The sequence below is a fragment of the Triticum aestivum genome, chromosome 6B (genome assembly GCF_018294505.1).
Source record: "Triticum aestivum cultivar Chinese Spring chromosome 6B, IWGSC CS RefSeq v2.1, whole genome shotgun sequence".
Lineage (NCBI taxonomy): Eukaryota > Viridiplantae > Streptophyta > Magnoliopsida > Poales > Poaceae > Triticum > Triticum aestivum.
In genome coordinates this window covers 396,957,612-396,979,377 of record NC_057810.1, presented here as the reverse complement: position 1 = coordinate 396,979,377, position 21,766 = coordinate 396,957,612, and positions in this window count along the sequence as shown.

Sequence of the window (21,766 nt, the reverse complement as noted above, 5' to 3'; positions counted from 1 at the left end):
GCCAAACAGGCTGCTCATCGCCGAAGCGAAGATAAAATAGCCGAGATGGCTATGGAGCTGAAAATCGCCGCCGGCCGGTGTGAGCTCCTTGAAAAGGAGAATCAGTCGAAGTTGGCTGACCTGAAGAAGGCCCTTGATGCGGCCAAGGAGACGCATTCCAAAATTAGGGATGCACGCGAGGAGCTTCCACCGGTCGGAGAAATCGCGGCTGGAAGCCCGTATTTGCTGCGGATGAAGTTCTTAGATCCAAAGTACGCTCCTTTGGATCAGAGCTGGAGCGCTGCAGACGAGTATGCGGATCTGGCAAAAAGTACGGCTGATACGACCAAGTTTTTCGAAGATCAAAAAGATAGTGAAGTAGAAAGGCTGTTCTTGTCACAATTCAGTGCTCCAACACGCCCGTTGCCATTGAGTGAAAGGATGGCCGCTGTGGCCGAGCTCCATAGGTTGTCCGGTCTTGTAATGAGGTCTGTAATAGACCATCTGTGGCCGAAGGGGCCGAAGCCGGACAGTTATTTTGAAGTGCAACAATTCCTTGGCGCCGTATCACGAATCGATGCCATGAAGAGGTCGGCGTGCATAGAGGGTGTGCGGATGGCTCTTGCCCGTGTTAAAACATATTGGGCATATATGGAGGCCACCATCGTTGCAACCCAGAATCCAGCGGGAAGCCAGGATCCAGACGAGCACTACTTGGAGCATGTAACAGAAGGTGCTCATTTAAAAGAGGCTCAGTGCTCGAAGAGTGTCATGTTCGAGTGACAAATCGTTCCATTGTAAAAAAATTGTATTTTAATTATAGAGGCTATGTTTATACTTTCGCCCGAAAGTGTTATTGTGCCTCCTGTGCGGCCGTTTGATATATATAACCTGAAAGTTAGCAGTCGTTGGTTCAGCCCCCACGCATACAATGCGGGGGTGTACGCAAAAATATGCGTAATCACACTTGATCCAACGTCTTGGCCCATTAAGGAGGTGATCGCATGTCGAACTAGGCAACCGGACTATATAGCTTTAACACTTTCACTTAGCCATAGGAGTTTGACGGTGGGGCTACTATGTAGCCCATGGTACCTTCGCGTGCTTCCGGATACGGGCGCGTGTGTACATGACCGGGAAATGGCCCTTCATTAATGCGGAGGAATCCTAAAGATTCTGATGAGTCCTCGAGTGGTTGACCAGTCTCTCACTATATCATGACAGTCAGTTTTCGGCTTTCTCTACTGAGGTGCTCATCCAGAATAACCAGGGCATAATTGCAGTAGTTCTCCTTTGGCCGCCTTAGCCGATAGAAGCGGAACGTAAGGCAACAAACCCAGGAGCCGGGCAAACCCAACATTTGACCAAAGACATGATTTGGAGCTGATGCATATAAGGCAAACTCGCGACGCCGAACACTCCCGAGGGTATTCGGACTTTATAACATATACTGGGCTGAGTAGCGCCATTGATTATGAACCCTGTATTTCCAGGTACGTGCGGTAGTCTATCATGGCGAAATTCCAATGACGCCAGTATCCCCTGTGGGTGTATTGAATACCCATGGGATGTCAAGAAACAAGAGACAATAAAGAAGGTTTACACAGGGGCTTAATCTAAAGAGAAACCTTTGAGCGGGGCCTTGCTGCACGTCAGCGCCTTTGTCTCCGTTATGCCGTGTCCTGGTAGGGTGTCGCACGAATGGTGTCTGTAAAAAGGAAAACTCATGTAAAAGAGTATGGCGTAAGCGTGCGAAGAGTTGGTTATTATCAATGGATAATAGAAGTGTAAGGCATTGGCCTGTTAATAAGGTCAAGCCAAAAGGTGGGCTTTATTGCATGTTTGCAGCCCCTGATGCCCTCTTATGGGTTTACATGTATAGTACCCAGCTCAAGTTTATCTGGGCTGTTAATGATGGTGATGCGCCGGATTCGTCTAACCGTGTCCATGGTCTTAATGACCGATCATGCGTTCTGATAGGAGAGGCCGCTTAGTGTCCGGCTGCTAGAGCCGCCGCATACTCTTCCGCACGTAAGGAACGCTCTATATTTCCACTAACAGTGATGACGCCATGTGGACCGGGCATCTTGAGTTTAAGGTAGGCGTAGCGCGGTAGTGCGTTGAAGCGAGCGAAGGCCGTTCTTCCGAGCAATGCATGATAACACTTCGGATGGGAGCGATGGTGAAGAGTAATTCTTCGCTTCTGAAGTTGTCTGGAGAACCGAATGTCACCTCTAATACGAGGGAGCCCCTGCAGCGGGCCTCGATGCCTGGTAGCACCCCTTTAAAGGTGGTGTTACTTTGGCTAATTCTGGATGGGTCTATCCCCATCTTGCGGACGGTGTCCTAATATATCAGATTGAGACTACTGCCGCCGTCCATGAGGACACGAGTGAGATGGTATCTATCGATTATTGGGTCGAGCACCAAGGCAGCCGATCCTCCGTGCCGGATACTAGTCGGGTAGTCCCTGTGATCAAAGGTGATCGAGCAGGTCGACCAAGGGTTGAGTTTGGGGGCGACGGGCTCTACGGTGTATGCGTCCCTGAGCGCGCATTTGCGCCTTCTCTTTGGTATGCGAGTCGCGTAGATCATGTTTACTGTTTTTACCTCTAGGGGGATTTTTTTCTGTCCCCCAGTGTTCGGCTGGCGAGGCTCATCCTCGTCTTCACTTGGTGTTTCCCTTCCCTTGTGTTTGGCATTTAAGTTGCCGGCCTGCTTAAAGACCCAGCATTCTTTGTGATTGTGGTTCGCAGGTTTTTCGGGTGTGCCCTGAATTTGGCACAATCTGTCCAGGACTTTGTTCAGGCCGGATGGTCCCTCTTTGCTGCCTTTAAATGGCTTCTTTTGTTGACTGGGTCGAGAGCTCCTGAATCCGATGTTGACCGCCATGTTGTCCGGACTTTCTTCCTTGTTTCGACGCTTGTTTTTATTGCACCGTGGCTTACCGTTGCCATCCCTAATTTTGGATGTGCCCGGGTCGCTGGTGCCTCTACGGGCCAAACAGCTGTCTTCACCCGCGCAAAAGCGGGTCATAGGGCTCGTTAAGGCTGCCATCATCCTTGGCTTTTCTTGGCCGAGGTGTCTGGCAAGCCACTCGTCTCAGATACTGTGCTTGAAAGCCGCTAGGGCTTCGGCATCCGGACAATTGACAATTTGATTCTTCTTAGTGAGAAATCTGTTCCAAAGCTTACGGGCGGACTCTCTGGGCTGTTGAATTATGTGACTTAAATCGTCAGCGTCCGGAGGTCAGACATAGGTCCCTTGAAAATTGTCCCTGAAAGCGTCCTCAAGTTCCTCCCAACTTCCGATTGAATTTTCAGGGAGGCTTTTCAACCAGTGCCGAGCTGGTCCCTTCAACTTGAGGGGAAGGTATTTGATGGCGTGGAGGTCGTCCCCACAAGCCATGTGGATATGAAGGATAAAATCCTCAATCTAGACCCTGAGGTCTGTCGTTCTGTCGTATGCCTCTATGTTCATGGGTTTGAATCCCTGTGGAAATTCGTGATCCAGTACCTCTTCGGTGAAGCACAGAGGGTGCGCAGCCCCTCTGATGCGGAGCATCCTTCGGTCATCCCCATGGACCTTCCGTCGCCTCACCAAGCACCAAGAGGACCCATGATTAGAGCACGAGCTCGAACTCTCGAGACCGAGATGACTTCTCTCCTTAGCGATATCACATATGATCCACTCGAGACATGGCTACTACCTAAGTCCGATATACTATGCATGATTAGGTGTCAAGAGGAACCTCCCGAGGATGCACGTGAAGACGGACAAGCCACCAACTCCACGGATGAAGAGAACCAACTGAAATGGGCAAGTTCACCTTCTAGGCCCCAGACATCCGGCCAAGGCCTCGGACCTCCGGCCCCTGGAGCGTCTCCATCAGCAACAGCCAAGCTGGCAAGTCTACAGGACCCGGACATCCGTCGTCCGGCCCGGACATCCAACCACAACCCGGAAATCCGGCCAAAGTCCCGGAAATCCGGCGCCACGCTCCAGGAACTACAGAAGCTATCGCCACCAGCCCGGACATCTGGCGACTTGGCCCGGACATCCGGCCCCTCCGGAAGGCCCGGACATCCGGCCCGACGCTCGGACATCCGGTCCCGCCTGTCTACGCACAGTAAAGGGCCGAAGCCCATGTACCTATTCGCCCCCTAGACTATATATACTCCTTCCCCTTCCTCTCTCTAGGGTTAGCATTGGTTTAGCTCATATTTGTGTGAGAGCCTTGCTCATCCACTTGGATACTTCTCCTCGGAGTTCACGACCTCTTCGGAGAAGATCCCTCAAGTGGATTCAAGACCCCTTTCTAGGGAAGATCATCAAGACCTCCGTACGAAGAAGAACGGTTCCTTTGTATCCTCTACCTTTTTTGACTTTGGATCTCGTGTATCTCTTTGTGTTCGGTGATCTAGCACTCGTGTGATTGATTCTATATTGGTTTTGTGATCTCTCTCGTTCTCCCCGTGTTTTCCCCCTCGAGTTCTTCCGTGTGTTCTTCGTGATTCCCCGTAGGATCTGCTCCAAACGTGAAAGATCGGCCCCTAGGGTTCCGCCCTACATCATCTTGGTATCATGAGCCAGGTTGATCACGTTTTTGGAGCCCCTACCCCGTGTTTTATAGCTTGATTTTGTTGTTTTCGTCCTAAATACGAAAATCCCCACCAAAAAAATAGCCCCAATTTTTTTTTGTGATTTGTTGGTGTGATGAAATTTTGTTGGATTTGGTCCATGGATTTGTGTTGCTGCGTGTGGATCTAGCTTTCCCCACCCTCCCCACCCTTTTCCATCCACCAATTCTTCCGAATTTTGCCCCGGAGTTGCAATTTTCCCCGTGGAGTTCTTCGTGTTCGTCCCCGATCTAGAGCCCGGACATCCGCCCCGTGTCCACCCGACATCCGGCGTCCTGGACATCCGGCCCCTGGAAGCAGCAACTCCATCTCCCACGCCCACTTCCGCATACTTTCTCCCAATTTTGCCCCGGTGCCCACGCCTCCTTCCGCATACCCACAACACCTTCCACAAACACCACCACCGCTCACCGCTACCTCCTATGTCGATTTTGATGCGTTTTGGTCTTTGAGATTTTGAGTTGTGGTTCCCGTGTCCTATTGTGTTTCGGCTATATAGGTACGGTTCGACGTCACCATCACCACCGCTCACCTCCATCGACTACTCAACATCACAAAGGACGGTAACTTCGACGACATCTTTGTCATACCTTGCAATTGCATTGATACCCCACATGGCCTTACTTTTGCGTAGCTTACCCATCGAGACTAGCCATTGAGTATTGCCGGCAACGTGACTTGTGCACATTAGTGATCATACTCCATAGCATACATACCATACCACCGTGGTGCATATCTTGGGATCCACTTGTGTGTCACAAAGTTGTCATAGCATACACAATTGCTATCTTGGTTCGTGAAGTTTTGCATGAGAAAAGAGCTCAAAAGTGAAAGAGCCACCCAAGCTTTTAAGCAAAGAGGAAAGATAAGCAAAGAGCTTATAAGCAAGAACCATAGCATCATACTACATTAAGATTGTCATATAAGATCATCTTGGATCATCGCACCGAAATACCATACATATAGCATACTTGGGATAGAGATCGTTGCATTTTTGCCTAGTAGGTTGTGCACAAGCTCCGTATCCGCCTATTGTGCAATCGTGCTAGCGTCTCTCTAGTATTGTGCAACAAGAGCATTTTCGTGGATTCCACATTTTGGCTCACTTTTGGTTTGCACAATCCCACTTATCTATTTGCGTGTGTGTTTCCGTGTACCCCTACTTGCTTGGTCTACTTGTTGCATTTGCAAATTTGTGAATCTTTTCCAACATTTTTGAAGATCACTTACAATTGCATCAAATTTTGTGCCACCATCCTAACCAAGCTCCACCATAAGCTTTTACGTGTGTAGGTGTGAGAACCGACAAGAATTGGTACCAACAGTGCTATTTCATTGTCCGCATTTGAGTGAACTTGATTCATCTTCAACTTCGGTCAAGGTACATTTGGTACATGTTCTTTTCCTTCTACCACTCACACTTTGCTTGAAATGATGGATAGGCCAAGTACTTCTACCAACCCACTCTTCATCGAGCAAGACGACGACATGTCATCATACACCACCAAGAGCCACCTCTTTGGTGCACAACGAGCGTTGCATCAAGAACAACAAGCAATGAACGACCGCATCGACAACCTCGCCACCGACTTGCGACTCTCCGAGCAACATACAAGAGACTACTTCGACAACAAGCTCGACGCGCACAAGCAAGAGAACGATGCAAGAGTGGACGAGATCCGCGCCTTGTTGGTCAACCGGCCTCCTTCTACATCGTCATACTCAAGATGGAGCAACTCAAGTCGACACTCCGATGACTCCTTCTCCGACTCAAGTACACCGTCATCGAACACTCTTCGACGAGCCGCGCTTCAAGACCGTCATGCATCTCGCAACCCGCTACACGTCAAGCAGTCACAAGAGCAAGCTGATGAGCAAGTCCCTCGTCCTCAATCAAACCAAGTCGCGTTTTGCTCAAGCTCAAGAACGACAACGTCTTTGTCGCCAAGAAGAAGAAGAACGAGCGCATCTCCACCTAGAGGAACAAGACGCTGAGGCTCAATGTCGTCAACAACAACAACGAGAAGCACAAGCTCTTGCGGCGGAACGTGCCCTTCAAGAATCAAGTCGAGCCATTGCCAACCGCAATCGCGAATGGCGCAATAAAGAGGAAGCCCTTAGAGAAGAAATCCAAGAGAGGAACTACCATCCACGTGTCCAACGTCAAGCTCCACAAGCTCCTTCACAAGCTCGTCAAGCTCCACCTCAACCTCAAGTTCAACAAGAGCAAGTTGATCATGGACTTCCTCCATGCCAAGAGCAACATGAGGATGATTACCCTCCATGTCAAGGGCGTCATCATCACCATCGCCAACAACATAATGAAGAGAAACTCTATGGCAAGCTCAAATTCACAATGCCAAAGTTCAATGGAAGCAATGATCCGGAGGAGTACCTCTCATGGGCATTGAAGGTCGACAAAATCTTTCGTTTGCACAACTATGAGGAAGAGAAGAAGATCGCTATGGCATCACTTGCGTTCCAAGACTATGTGCTCATATGGTGGGAACAAGTCCTTGAGCGCCGACAAGCAAGAGGTGAACCTCCAATCAATACTTGGGCTCAAATGAAGGATGTCATGCGAGCACGTTTTGTGCCCACATACTACAACCGCGATCTCTTCAAGAAGCTACAACTCCTCAAGCAAGGAACAAAGAGTGTTGAAGAATACTACAAGGAAATGGAGATTGCCATGATTCGATCCAATGTCATGGAGGATGATGAGCAAACAATGGCATGATTCTTGAATGGACTCAATCATCCCATCAAGAAGATCGCCGACTTCCAACCCTACTCTAACCTCATTGAGCTCGTGCATCAAGCTACAAAGGCGGAACGTCAAGTGCAAGATGACTTCAAATACGCCAAGTACTCATCGAAGACCTATGGCTTCTCCAATAACCAAGCTTCAACAACTACTCCAACTTCGACATCAACCAAGCCTTCTCCAAGCAACGACGACAAGTCAAGTTACAAGAAAACTCTGGCAAGTTCAAGTCGTCTTCCTCCTACTACAAGCAACTTCAAGCCACGTGCTTCTTCATCTACTCCGACCGATGAGACCGTCAAGACAAGCTCCTTCAAGTGTCTCACTTGCGGCGGCCGAGGCCACAAGTCCTATGAATGCACAAACAAGCGCACCATGATCCTCAACGACGATGGCACCTACGACTCAATGAGTGAAGATGAAATGGAAGCTCTTGAGCAAGTGGCCATGCACCGGCGCGTGAACGAGGATGAAGATGATCAAGTCTTTTGTGATGAAGATACGAGCCCCACTCTTGTTGTCTCCAAGGTCTTGACTCTTCAACATCAACAAGAAGAAGACCAAAGATGCCACATCTTCCACACTAAGGCCGGCATCAATGGACAATCCATTAAGGTCATCATCGATGGAGGTAGTTTCCACAACTTGGCAAGTGAAGAACTATGCCCCAAGCTTCAATTGGTCAAGAAAAAGCACCCGCACCCCTACAAGGTTCAATGGCTAAGTGACTCCGGCACTATACAAGTTGAGCATACGGTCCAAGTATCCTTCAAAATTGGTGCATATGAGGACACTTTGGAGTGTGATGTGGTCCCAATGACCGTTTGCCACCTCCTTCTTGGTCGACCATGGCAATTCGACCGTGGCGTCTTCCACAACGGGCGTACCAACCACTATAGCTTCAAGATGAAAGGGAAGGAATATGTGCTACGACCTATGTCTCCTAGTCAAGTGATAGCCGACAAGCAGGCCAACCACCATAGAGAGAAGAGTAAAAAAGACATCCCCCAAAATGTGAATGAGAGCCACAAGCCAAACTTGAGCGCCTCTTCGCCTAGAGAGAAAAACCTCATACTATTTGCCACAAAAGGTGAGATGAGAGAAGTGTGTGAGAACCCATCGAGTGTGATACACTTTGTCCTTGTGTGCAAGGATGGAGAACCAAAAACTAACACCTCTCACGAGCTACCTTTAGTGTTTCAATCTCTTTTGCAGGAATTCCAAGATGTTTTTCCCGATGAGCTACCTCCGAGTCTACCTCCTCTACGAGGCATTGAGCATCGAATCGACCTCATCCCCGGAGCGCCACTTCCAAACAAAGCTCCATACCGTGTCAATCCTGAATAAACCAAGGAGATTCAACGGCAAGTATAACAACTAATCGACAATGGTCATGTACGTGAAAGCTTAAGCCCTTGTGCCATTCCAGTTATACTTGTGCCAAAACCCGATGGAAGTTTCCGCTTGTGTTCCGATTGTAGACCTATAAATGCTATCACTGTTCACTATAGGCATCCCATTCCTTGCTTAGATGATATGCTTGATGAACTTAGTGGAGCCTACTTTTTCTCCAAAATTGATCTTAAAAGTGGCTATTATCAAATCCGCATTCAAGAGGGTGATGTAACACCCCGGATTCGTTGCGCCAGGTGTCCACCAGTTATTCGCTGTCTTTGCCATGTCATTTGATTGCGTGTTGCATTTTATCATGTCATCATGTGCATTGCATTGCATACGTGTTCGTCTCATGCATCCGAGCATTTTCCCCGTTGTCCGTTTTGCAATCCGGTGCTCCTATGTCCTTCGGCGTCCCCCTTTTCGTCTCCTGTTGTGAGCGGGTGATTAAACTTTCTCGGAATGGCCCGAGTCTTTTCAAGCGGCCTTGGTATAACACCGGTAGACCACGTGTCAAGTTTCGTGCCATTCGGAGGTCGTTTGATACTCCAACGCTTAACCGCGTAGCCCGAGACCCCCCTTTCTCTTTGCAGCACAACACCCTTCCAAAGTGGACCAAAACCCAGCAAACTCCCCTCCATGCTCTCGGTCGTTCGATCACGATCGCGTGGCCGAAAACCGCTCCTCATTTGGACTCTCCTAGCTCCCTCTACCTACAAATAGGCCCTCTCCCCAGAAATTCCGCGGATGAACCCTAACTCCCCCTCCTCTGCGCCGCTGGACACGTCTGTCCCGCGCCGCCGCCCCGGCCAATCCCACGTTGCCACCTGTCCACCGCCGCCGCCCGCCTCCGCCGGCCCGCGGGGCCCGGATCCGCCGCCACCGCCGCCCGCGGGACGCCCGCGCGCCTGCACCGGCGTGCTCCGCCGCCCTGCCGCCGCGCCTCGCCTCCCGGCCCCCGCGCCGTGCCTCCCGGCCGCCGCCGTCGCCTCCGCCGCCGGCGCGCGCGCCGCCCATGCTGCCCGTCCAGGCTGCCGCCGGCCACAGCCGCGGTGCCCCTGAGTGCTCCGCCCGCCTCCTCCGCCGCCGCGGCGCCCTTGTGCTCGCCGTCTCGCCGGCCGGCCGTGCCGCCAGCCCCGGGCCCGTGCCGCCAGCCCCGGGCCCGTGCCCCCGCGTCCTCGCCTCCGACGCCCATGCTCCGCGCCGCCCTCGCCTCCTCCGTCGGATCCCGCGTCCCCGCGCCTCCCCGTCGTTGCCGGGACACCGCCGGAGCTCGCCGAAGTTCTTCTCCGGTCGGATCCCGGGAAGATGGATCAGATCCACCATCTCACCGAACCAAACGGCGCCCCGATCCCGGATCTCCTCGTCCCGGAACCCCCCCGTCCATTTTTCCTGGGGTCAGAAAATCTGCTAAGTCCCTGTAGTTTTCATATTCTGGTGCCTACTTCAACATGCCATAACTCCATGCATACTGCTCCGTTTTGTGCGTGTAATATGTCAAATTGTTCGCCTCAACGAGTACTTCATTTCGTTCTATTGCATCATATTCATTTGAGGTCATCTTGATGCCTGAATCATCGTTGCAAGAGTGCTTCGTGATGTTGTCTGCTGTCTGTTAACAGAACTTGCTCTTTTGTCATTTTTGCCATGATTGATGTGTGCATCCTATGAGGTTGATGTCTACATGTGTTTTGAACTATGCCATTTCTTCTTTACAGAGGTGCTTACCATGTATTTTTGTGATCAATGTGGTGACTAGCATTTAATTCTCCGTTTTCTTTTGAAATGGAGTTTTGCATTTCTTCTTTCTTCCCAGTTTTTTAATCTTTTCCGCTCGTGGTTGGTTATCACCTCATAATTTTGAGATGTTATCTATAAGTCCACGGCAAGCTTATTCTTTTCGTTGTTGAATTTTCTCAACAACTCCATTCAATCTTTTCTTCTAAGGTTGCTTTCTATTTCATTCATGGCACAAGTTGTCATTTTCTTCTCCGTTCTTTTCATTCAACTCTTTTAATTCTTTTTGAAGGTTTTGTGTCATGTCTTCATCAAGTATCATTCCATCCTCTCAAGTTCATGTTCTATTCTTTCCATGTTCAGTCAGAGTTCTGCCTAAATCCTTTCAGTCTTATTTGTTTCTTGTCTCGTTCTAACCGGAGTGGTTTCATAGTCTATCTGATTCCATGAGCTTTCGATTCTCGTCATTCTCGTCGTTCCTCTCTTCTTCTCGAGTGCTCTCAATTCTTTGATTCTTCTCTTCAGTTCTTGTTTCACCTCATCCCTTTTTCCCTTCCATCTCGGTCCTAAGATCTCGGGACGAGATCTCTTGTTAGTGGAGGAGTGTTGTAACGCCCCGGATTCGTTGCGCCAGGTGTCCGCCAGTTATTCGCTGTCTTTGCCATGTCATTTGATTGTGTGTTGCATTTTATCATGTCATCACGTGCATTGCATTGCATACGTGTTCGTCTCATGCATCCGAGCATTTTCCCCGTTGTCCGTTTTGCAATCCGGCGTTCCTATGTCCTCCGGCGTCCCCCTTTTCGTCTCCTGTTGTGAGCGGGTGATTAAACTTTCACGGAATGGCCCGAGTCTTGCCAAGCCGCCTTGGTATAACACCGGTAGACCGTCTGTCAAGTTTCGTGCCATTCGGAGGTCGTTTGATACTCCAACGGTTAACCGCGTAGCCCGAGACCCCCCTTTCTCTTTGCAGCCCAACACCCTTCCAAAGTGGCCCAAAACCCAGCAAACACCCCTCCATGCTCATGGTCGTTCGATCACGATCGTGTGGCCGAAAACCGCTCCTCATTTGGACTCTCCTAGCTCCCTCTACCTACAAATAGGCCCTCTCCCCCGAAATTTCGCGGATGAACCCTAACTCCCCCTCCTCTGCGCCGCCGGACACGTCCGTCCCGCGCTGGACATGTCCAGCGCCGCCGCCCCGGACAATCCCACGTCACCACCTGTCCGCCGCCGCCGCCCGCCTCCGCCGGCCCGCTCCAGGCCCACGGGGCCCGGATCCGCCGCCGCCGCCGCCCACGGGACGCTCGCGCACCCGCACCGGCGTGCTCCGCCGCCCTGCCGCCGCGCCTCGCCTTCCGGCCCCCGCGCCGTGCCTCCCGGCCGCCGTCGTCGCCTCCGCCGCCGGCGTGCGCGCCGCCCGCACTGCCCGTCCAGGCCGCCGCCGCCCGCAGCCGCGGTGCCCCTTGTGCTCCGCCCGCCTCCTCCGCCGCCGCGGCGCCCTTGCGCTCGCCGTCTCGCCGGCCGGCCGCGTCGCGAGCCCCGGGCCCATGCCCCCGCGCCCTCGCCTCCGACGCCCGTGCTCCGTGCCGCCCTCGCCTCCTCCGCCGGATCCCGCATCCCCGCGCCTCCCCGTCGTCGCCGGAACACCGCCGGAGCTCGCCGGAGTTCTTCTCCGGCCGGATCCCGGGAAGATGGATCAGATCCACCACCTCACCGAACCAAATGGCGCCCCGATCCCGCATCTCCTCGTCCCGGAACCCCCCCGTCCATTTTTCCCGGGGTGAGAAAATCTGCTAAGTCCCTGTAGTTTTCATATTCTGGTGCCTACTTCAACATGCCATAACTCCATGCATACTGCTCCGTTTCGTGCGTGTAATATGTCAAATTGTTCGCCTCAACGAGTACTTCATTTTGTTCCATTGCATCATATTCATTTGAGGTCATCTTGATGCCTGAATCATTGTTGCAAGAGTGCTTCATGATGTTGTCTGCTGTCTGTTAACAGAACTTGCTCTTTTGTCATTTTTGCCATGATTGATGTGTGCATCCTATGAGGTTGATGTCTACATGTGTTTTGAACTATGCCATGTCTTCTTTACATAGGTGCTTACCATGTATTTTTGTGATCAATGTGGTGACTAGCACAAGCATGTAAACTAGGCTTCATAATGTTGCTGATTTTAGTCCCTGTTCTGCTGTTATTGTGATGCCATGTAAACATGATGCTACAGAGAGATCCATGCATATTTTGAGATACTTCAGTAAGGATGTTTTGAACATATGGTTTTTATATATCCATTCATGCCCCTTTTTGCAATTATGGAGTAGTCTAGCATGTCATTTTCGTGCTCTACTTTTTCTTAAAAATGTTTCCTGGCAGATTGTTTACATGTTATTCAATTTTTCCAAGGTTGTTGTAGTTCATCCTTGCATGCTATGAACTTGTTCTTGCCTTGGTTAGCTTCATAAACATGTCTTCTTGATGATGCTATGCTTATCTTGTCATGAAATGACTTGTGGTGAGTGGTACAAGCTCATCTACATGCCTTCATAATTCTGTTTCTGCCATGTTTGAATCTGTATTATAACTTGCCATGTTTACGTGGGTGCCATCATATTTTCTGATCCTTTTTGGCTCATGGTCACTAAAGGACATTTGATCTATGCATTTAGTAGATTCATGCCATGCCTTTTTTTCCATGATAAGTTCCTGTAGCATGTTCTTTGATAGCTCTAAACATTGCAACCTGATGTTAATTTCTGCAAAGTCTGAACTGTTATCATTTGCAATCTTGCCATGTGTGTTTGAGCATGTTCTAGTGATTTCTGGAGTTATCTCAGTGTTCATGTTTTGTTATGCTTTACCTGTACATCATGCTCATGCCTTTTGTTTTCTTATTGTGGTGCTGTAGCATGTTGTTTTGATGCTTGCAATGTGCCTAGTTGCTGTTTTGGACAGATTGTTGCTATAACTTGTTCCATGTGTGTGTGTTGAACCGTTGCTCCGTTTTGAGTGTGCTCTATATGAAACTTGCTTGATTTTGCATGTAGTTTCATATTATCATGTTGCATCCTTGTTTTGAGGTGTTTGCTTGATGTTGGTATGCATTTTGCATCAATGCCATGTTTAACTTGTTTTGCTCATATCTTCTAGGCCATAGCTCCGAACTAATTGAACTTTATATGTAACTTGACTAGAATTTCGTGTAGATCCTCTTGATGCTCTTTAACTTGATGTTTAACAACTTCAACTTAATGTTTGTTCAGATCTGGACCAATTTGGAAATATGCATATGAGGACTTACCGGAATTGTTATATGTTGTTCCCGGCCTCATTTAAACTTGCCTTGATGTGTTTTTCTTGTTTGCATCATCTCTTGCCATGAGTAGCTTCATGTAGTTTTGTCATGCATCATGCTTGTGTGTGCATCATGTCATGTTCATGTGTGGTGTGTTTACTATGTTGTGTGCTTCTTTTCGATAGTTCCTGTTTCGTTGTGATCGTGAGGATTCATTCGTCTACGCTTGGTTCGGCTTCATCCGTTCGTCTTCCTCATGGACTCGTTCTTCTTCCTTGCGGGATTTCGGGCAAGATAACCGCTACCCTGGATCTCACTACTATCATTGCTATGCTAGTTACTTCGTTCTATCGCTATGCTGCGCTACCTATCACCTGTTTATCAAGCCATCCCAAATTGCCATGAACCTCTAACCTTTGACACCCTTCCTATGCAAATCGTTGTTTGGATATGTTACCGCTTTGCTCAGCCCTCTTATAGCGTTGCTAGTTGCAGGTGAAGTTGAAGATTGCTCCTTGGTGGACAGGATTATGTTTGGGATATCACAATATCTCTTATTATTATTAATGCATCTATATACTTGGTAAAGGGTGGAAGACTCGGCCTTATGCCTGGTGTTTTGTTCCACTCTTGCCGCCCTAGTTTCCGTCATACCGGTGTTATGTTCCCGGATTTTGCGTTCCTTACGCGGTTGGGTGATTTATGGGACCCCCTTGACAGTTCGCTTTGAATAAAACTCCTCCAGCAAGGCCCAACCTTGGTTTTACCATTTTCCTCACCTAGCCCTTTTTCCCTTGGGAGTCGCGCTCTCGAGGGTCATCTTTATTTTACCCCCCCGAGCCAGTGCTTCTCCAAGTGCTGGTCCAAACCGAGCGATGTCCGGCGCCCCCTGGGCAACCAGGGTCTATGCCAACCCGACGTCTGTCTCATCCGGTGTGCCCTGAGAACGAGATATGTGCAGCTCCTATCGGGATTTGTCGGCACAGCGGGAGGCTTTGCTGGTCTTGTTTTACCATTGTCGAAATGTCTTGTAAACCGGGATTCCGAGTCTGATCGGGTCTTCCTGGGAGAAGGTATATCCTTCATTGATCGCGAGAGCTTATCATGGGCTAAGATGGGACACCCCTGCAGGGTATAATCTTTCGAAAGTCGTGCCTGAGGTTATAGGCAGATGGGAATTTGTTAATGTCCGGTTGTAGATAACTTGACACCAGATCCGAATTAAAACGCATCAACCGAGTGTGTAGCCGTGATGGTCTCTTTTCGGCGGAGTCCGGGAAGTGAACACGGTTTTGGGTTATGTTTGACGTAAGTAGGAGTTCAGGATCACTTCTTGATCATTACTAGTTGACGACCGTTCCGCTTGCTCTCTTCTCGCTCTTATTTGCGTATGTTAGCCACCATATCATGCTTAGTCGCTGCTGCAACCTCACCACTTTACCCCTTCCTTTCCCATTAAGCTTTGCTAGTCTTGATACCCATGGTAATGGGATTGCTGAGTCCTCGTGGCTCACAGATTACTACAACAACAGTTGCAGGTACATGTTATTGGATGATCATGACGCGAGAGCGATGCTTGCTTGCGTTGAGTTCTTCTTCTGCTTCTTCGATCAGGGGATAGGTTCCAGGTCGGCAGCCTGGGCTAGCAGGGTGGATGTCGTTTGAGTTTCTGTTTGTGTTTCATCTGTAGTCGGATGATGCTCTTATGTATTGTGATGTTGTATTCATGTGGCATTGTATGCCTTATGTATGTATCCCCATCTATTATGTAATGTTGATGTAATGATATCCACCTTGCAAAAGCGTTTCAATATGCGGGTCTATCCTTGGTGGGACCTTCGAGTTCCTTTTGGATAGGGTCGCATATTGGGCGTGACAGGTGATGAATGGAAAACTACTTTCAAAACCAAATTTGGCTTATATGAGTGGTTAGTTATGCCTATGGGTTTATCAGAGGCTCCCGGTACTTTTGTGCGTCTCATGCATCATGTACTTCGACCTTATATTAGAGTCTTTGTTGTGGTTTACTTCGATGATATTCTTGTGTTTAGCAAAACCATGAAAGAACATCTTAATCATGTTAGGGCTGTTTTACAAACACTTCGCAAGGAAAGTCTTTACGCAAACATGAAAAAGTGCACATTTGGTGTTGACAAAGTGGTTTTCTTGGGTTTCGTTGTACCTTCCAAAGGTGTCCATGTTGATGAAACTAAAATTGAAGCAATTAAAACTTGGCCCCAACCCACCAATTTGCTACAAGTGCGAAGTTTTCTTGGTCTTGCGGGTTTTTATCGTCGTTTTGTGAAAGATTTTAGCACTATCGCAGCTCCTTTGCATGCCTTGAGTAAGAAGAATGCTCCTTTTGTTTGGGGATCTTTGCAATCCACCGCTTTTGATGAGCTCAAGTCTTTGCTTACTCATACTCCGATTCTTGCTTTTCCCAACTTTGACAAAACTTTTGAAGTTCATTGCGATGCAAGTGGTACCGGAATTGGCGGAGTTTTGATGCAAGAAAAACGAGCAATTGCATATTTTAGTGAAAAACTCTCTGGTGCTCAACTTAACTATCCCATATATGATAAAGAATTGTATGCTTTAGTGCGTGTACTACATGTTTGGGAACATTATCTTAGACCTCATGAGTTTGTCATCCATACCGATCATGAAACGCTTAAGTACTTAAAAGGTCAAACTAAGTTGAACAAGCGTCATGCCAAATGGAGTGAATTTATTGAATATTTTCCCTATGTGATAAAGTACATTAAGGGTAAGGAAAATGTAGTTGCCGATGCACTTTCACGCATATGCACGCTTGTGACTAAACTTGAGTTGAATGTTATTGGCTTTGAGCACATAAAAGACTTGTTTGCTAATGATCCATCTTTTGCCATTCCTTATGCTAAGTGTTTGACGCATACTTCTTGGGAACAATATTACATCAAGGATGGTTATCTTATGAGAGCTAACAAACTATGCATTCCCGAGTCTTCTCTTCGTTTGCTCCTTTTGCAAGAGGCTCATGGAGGCGGACTCATGGGACACTTTGGACACGACAAGACTTTCGCCAAGCTCTCCAAGAACTACTTTTGGCCCAAGATGTTTCGAGACATCTCACGCTTCACCACCCGATGCTCTACATGTCGCAAAGCTAAGTCTAAAGCTCAATCCCATGGTCTTTACATGCCTCTTCCTATTCCTTATCAACCTTGGGAAGACATTAGCATGGATTTTGTACTTGGTTTGCCTAGAAATCGAAATGGCAAAGATTCCATGTTTGTTGTTGTGGACCGATTTTCTAAGATGGCACGTTTCATCCCTTGCAACAAGATAGACGATGCTTCACACATTGCAAATCTCTTTTGTAGGGAAATCTTGCGTCTCCATGGAGTACCAAAGACAATCGTCTCCGACTGCGACGTCAAGTTCTTGAGTTACTTTTGGAAGACCCTATGTGCCAAGCTCGGAATCAAGCTCTTGTTCTCATCCGCATACCATCCTCAAACCGACGGCCAAACGGAGGTGACGAACCGTACAATGTCCACTCTACTTCGCGTGTTGATCAAGAAGAACATCAAGGAGTGGGAGGAGTGTCTACCCATCGCCGAGTACGCCTACAACCGTGCAAGACATTCAACGACCGACAAGTCTCCGTTCGAGGTCATCTACGGCTTCAACCCGTCGTCCCCATTGGACATTCTACCTCTTCCTCTACAAGAGCGCACCAACCTCGACACAAGTGCCCGTGCAAGCTACATCAAGAAGATGCATGAAGATACCAGACACACCATCGAGCGCCAAGTACAACGACTCACGACCAAGCTCAACGTCAACAAGCATCCCATGATATTCAACATTGGAGACCTCGTGTGGCTACACCTTCGCACGGACCGCTTCCCCAACAAACGCAAGTCCAAGCTTCTCCCTCGAGCCGACAGACCCTTCAAGGTGCTAGCACGCTACAACAACAATGCTTACAAGATCGATCTCCCACGCGACAAGTACAACGTGAGCGACATCTTCAACATCTCCGATCTCTCCCCGTACCATGGTGATGAGGATTTCGATCCGATGTCGGATCTTTCACAAGGGGGGGGGGGAGAGGATGCGAAGCATCCTTCGGTTATCCCCATGGACCTTCCGTCGCCTCACCAAGCACCAAGAGGACCCATGACTAGAGCACGAGCTCGAACTCTCGAGACCGAGGTGAGTTCTCTCCTTAGTGATATCACATATGATCCACTCGAGACATGGCTACTACCTAAGTTCGATATACTATGCATGATTAGGTGTCAAGAGGAACCTCCCGAGGATGCACGTGAAGACGGACAAGCCGCCAACTCCATGGATGAAGAGAACCAACTGAAATGGGCAAGTTCACCTTTTAGGCCCCGGACATCCGGCCAAGGCCCCGGACATCCGGCCCCTGGAGCGTCTCCATCAGCAACAGCCAAGATGGCCAAGTCTACAGGACCCGGACATCCGGCGTCCGGCCCGGACATCCGGCCAAAGTCCCGGAAATCCGGCGCCACGCTCCAGGAACTACAGAAGCTATCGCCACCAGCCTAGACATCCGGCGACTTGGCCCGGACATCCGGCCCCTCCGGAAGGCCCGGACATTCGGCCCCTCCAGAAGGCCCGGACATCCGGCCCGACGCCCGGACATCCGGTCCCGCCTATCTGCGCACAGTAAAGGGCCGAAGCCCATGTACCTATTCGCCCCCTAGACTATATATACTCCTTCCCCTTCCTCTCTCTAGGGTTAGCATTGGTTTAGCTCATATTTGTGTGAGAGCCTTGCTCATCCACTTGGATACTTCTCCTCGGAGTTCACGACCTCTTTGGAGACGATCCCCCAAGCGGATTCAAGACCCCTTTCTAGGGAAGATCATCAAGACCTCCATATGGAGAAGAACGGTTCCTTTGTATCCTCTACCTTTGTTGACTTTGGATCTCATGTATCTCTTTGTGTTCGGTGATCTAGCACTTGTGTGATTGATTCTATGTCGGTTTCGTGATCTCTCTCGTTCTCCCCGTGTTTTCCCCCTCAAGTTCTTCCACGTGTTCTTCGTGATTCCCCGTAGGATCCGCTCCAAACATGAAAGATCGGCCCCTAGGGTTCCGCCCTACATCACCCTCTGTATCTGGACATGTTGTGGCATGCTGTCGACTGTTGTTGTGTCTGGTGTTGATTCCGAACTGGTATTCGGTCAATCTGATCATTTTGGTGACCAAGAGCTCACGTAAATCCATAGATGGACCTCTAGATCCATAGATGGACCTGGTCGTGCCGACCTTTTTGTCCAGGAGCTCACTTAAATCGTGTGCGGTGTGAGCAGCTGCTCTATCACGATCATGAAGTGGTTGGTCCGACCTACTGGCCGTATTGTTCTTCGGTGGAATAGCCTCATAGTCGAATTCTGGCAGCAGCTTGCACTTTGGGTAGCTCTTTGTGTGGCGATCGTCGCCATATTTTTCTTTGTTGTCTAGCACTTTATTCCATCTGCGGTTGAGCATTTCCTGTGTGGCCTTAAGCCTTTACTTCTGATTCTTTAGACTTCTTGCAGTGGCCATAAGCCTTCTGTGGAGGTTATCTCGTTCCAAACGTTTTTCCAGGATGATGAATGCATCATCGTCCGGACTGTGCTCTTCTCCCGAGGCAGGTTGATGAGTTCGGCCCTCGGGATCGCTGTGATCGGGCATATGCTCTGGGCTGTGTTCGACGTGACCTGGCTCATCCTGCTCCATCGCAGGGTCCGTATGGTCGTTGTTGCCTTTGGAGTTGACTGGGGTGTCAATTTTTCTAGCGCTGTTGTCGCTATTTTTACTGTGGCTGGAGTTAGAGCGGCGTCTGCGCCGTCGTTTTGGCTTTTGTCCAGGGGTTTTATCCTCCGTTGCGTCCTTTTTGTTGCCACTGTCCTCCTTAGGCATGTCCACCATGTATATATCATATGATGAGGTGGCAGTCCAACGCCCTGTTGGCGGTGGTTCCAAATCGTCCCCTGCGCCGACGTCCATACCGTCGGTGTTGTCGGAGTCGAGGTCAAGCATGTCTGTTACGTCATCGACAGTGGCTATGAAGTGGGTGGTGGGTGGCCAACGAATTTCTTCGTCGCCTGATTCCCACCCGAGCCGGACATAGTTCAGCAAAGAGTCTCCTGACAAAGAGAGAGACCTTAATGAATTCAGCATGTCGCCAAAGGGCGAGTGCTGGAAGATATCCACAGCGGTGAACTCCATTACCGGAGCCCAACCAGATTCGGTGGGCTCGGGAGCGCGCGGTCTGGAACCTATAGCCGGACACAAGTCTGGGGGTCCAGTGACACAAACTTCCTTGGGGGTGGAGTCCATGTTCGGCTCTATCGCCAATGAATATGCGGCCTCCGGAGCGGGATCCATCTTCCCGTCCTCGGAAGACGCGATCTGCCCCGGATTTAGGCCCGGAGGTATTGCAGGTGCGATATCCCGAATACTGTCTGACAGCGGGTCTAAGCCGTGCTCGTCATGACCGTTCGGCACTCCTAGCGTAGGCCCGAATCCGTCGAAGATCAAGTCGTCGTTGATATCAGCCGTATAGTTCAAGTTTCCGAACCCGACCTGATGGCCAGGGGCGTAGCTGTCAATCTGCTCCAGATGGCCAAGCGAATTGGCCCGCAGTGCGAAGCCGCCGAACATGAAGATTCGTTCGGGGAGAAAAGTCTCACCCTGGACCGCGTTGTTGTTGACGATTGAAGGAGCCATCGAGCCTTGCAGCGACGACATAGAGGAACTCTCAATGAAAGCACTAATGTGATAGCGGCAAAGGTGTCCCGTCTTTCGATGAGATGATGGATATCGCTTTGGTGGAATTCGACCTTGACGATCCGACTACGAACGTGCGAGGACGTCGCGCCTTAGCAATCGCTAAACCAACTCCGAGAGGTTATTGACCACACCGGAGGATGATCAACCTGACCACGAGGGTCTGTTTCCCGTGAGCAAACGAAGAACAAGCAAGAAACTGAGATTGCAATCTGGATATTGCGAATATAAGATGAAAGCTTTATTGATCAAGGTGGGGTTCTGTGACGCCTTTGCTTGGTCGTTGAACACAAACGAAGTACGCGAAGTTGCAGCTATGGCAAACTTTTAATCTAAACAAAACCCAAAGTCTAAACGGTTCCCTAAGGGCTGTATATATAGAGGAAGAGGGGGGAATTTCGTGGCCCTTGGTGGAGGGGTCCGAAATCAACCCTATCTCTTGTTTCCCCACACATACGGACTCTAAAAATAGCCTATACTTATGTATTTCGAAATTACATAGGCCTGGCCCAATAATAAGGTGACGCAGCACCTAAAATAGCCTCAGGACAAAATTTATGAAGTGGCATCTTGTATATTTCGTCCAAGGCTTCATGCACCCATTATGGTGGCTTCAAAGTCCTGAAATCATCACTTGTAACTCCGTTCTTATTCCCCTTGCGCATGCCATCATCTCCATGCTTGTTCGTGCTCCAATGTTCATCCTTCTCCAAGCTAGGCCCTTCATTTGTAAGCAAAACAAATGTATCCAATTTAGGCAGCATTATATTCTCATGAACATTAGAATCATTACCAAGAAACGAAAGTACCTGATAAATTAATTGGCGTGCACGAGCTCTAGTAATTGGTCCAATATATGTAGCAGTAGGGGTTGTGGGTGTAACAAGTGTATTAATGTCCTCATCATCCTCCCCTTCTTGAAATGAAGTCGTCCTCGATGGAAGCTCATCTTCCTCACCCAAATAAGGCTTCAAATCTGCAATGTTAAAAGTGGGACTAACCCCAAAATATGTAGGCAGCTTAAGTTTATATGCATTATCATTTATTTTCTCCAACACCTTAAAAGGACCATCAGCACGAGGCATTAGCTTTGATTTGCACAAATCAGGAAATCTATCCTTACGCAAATGTAACCAAACAAGATCTCC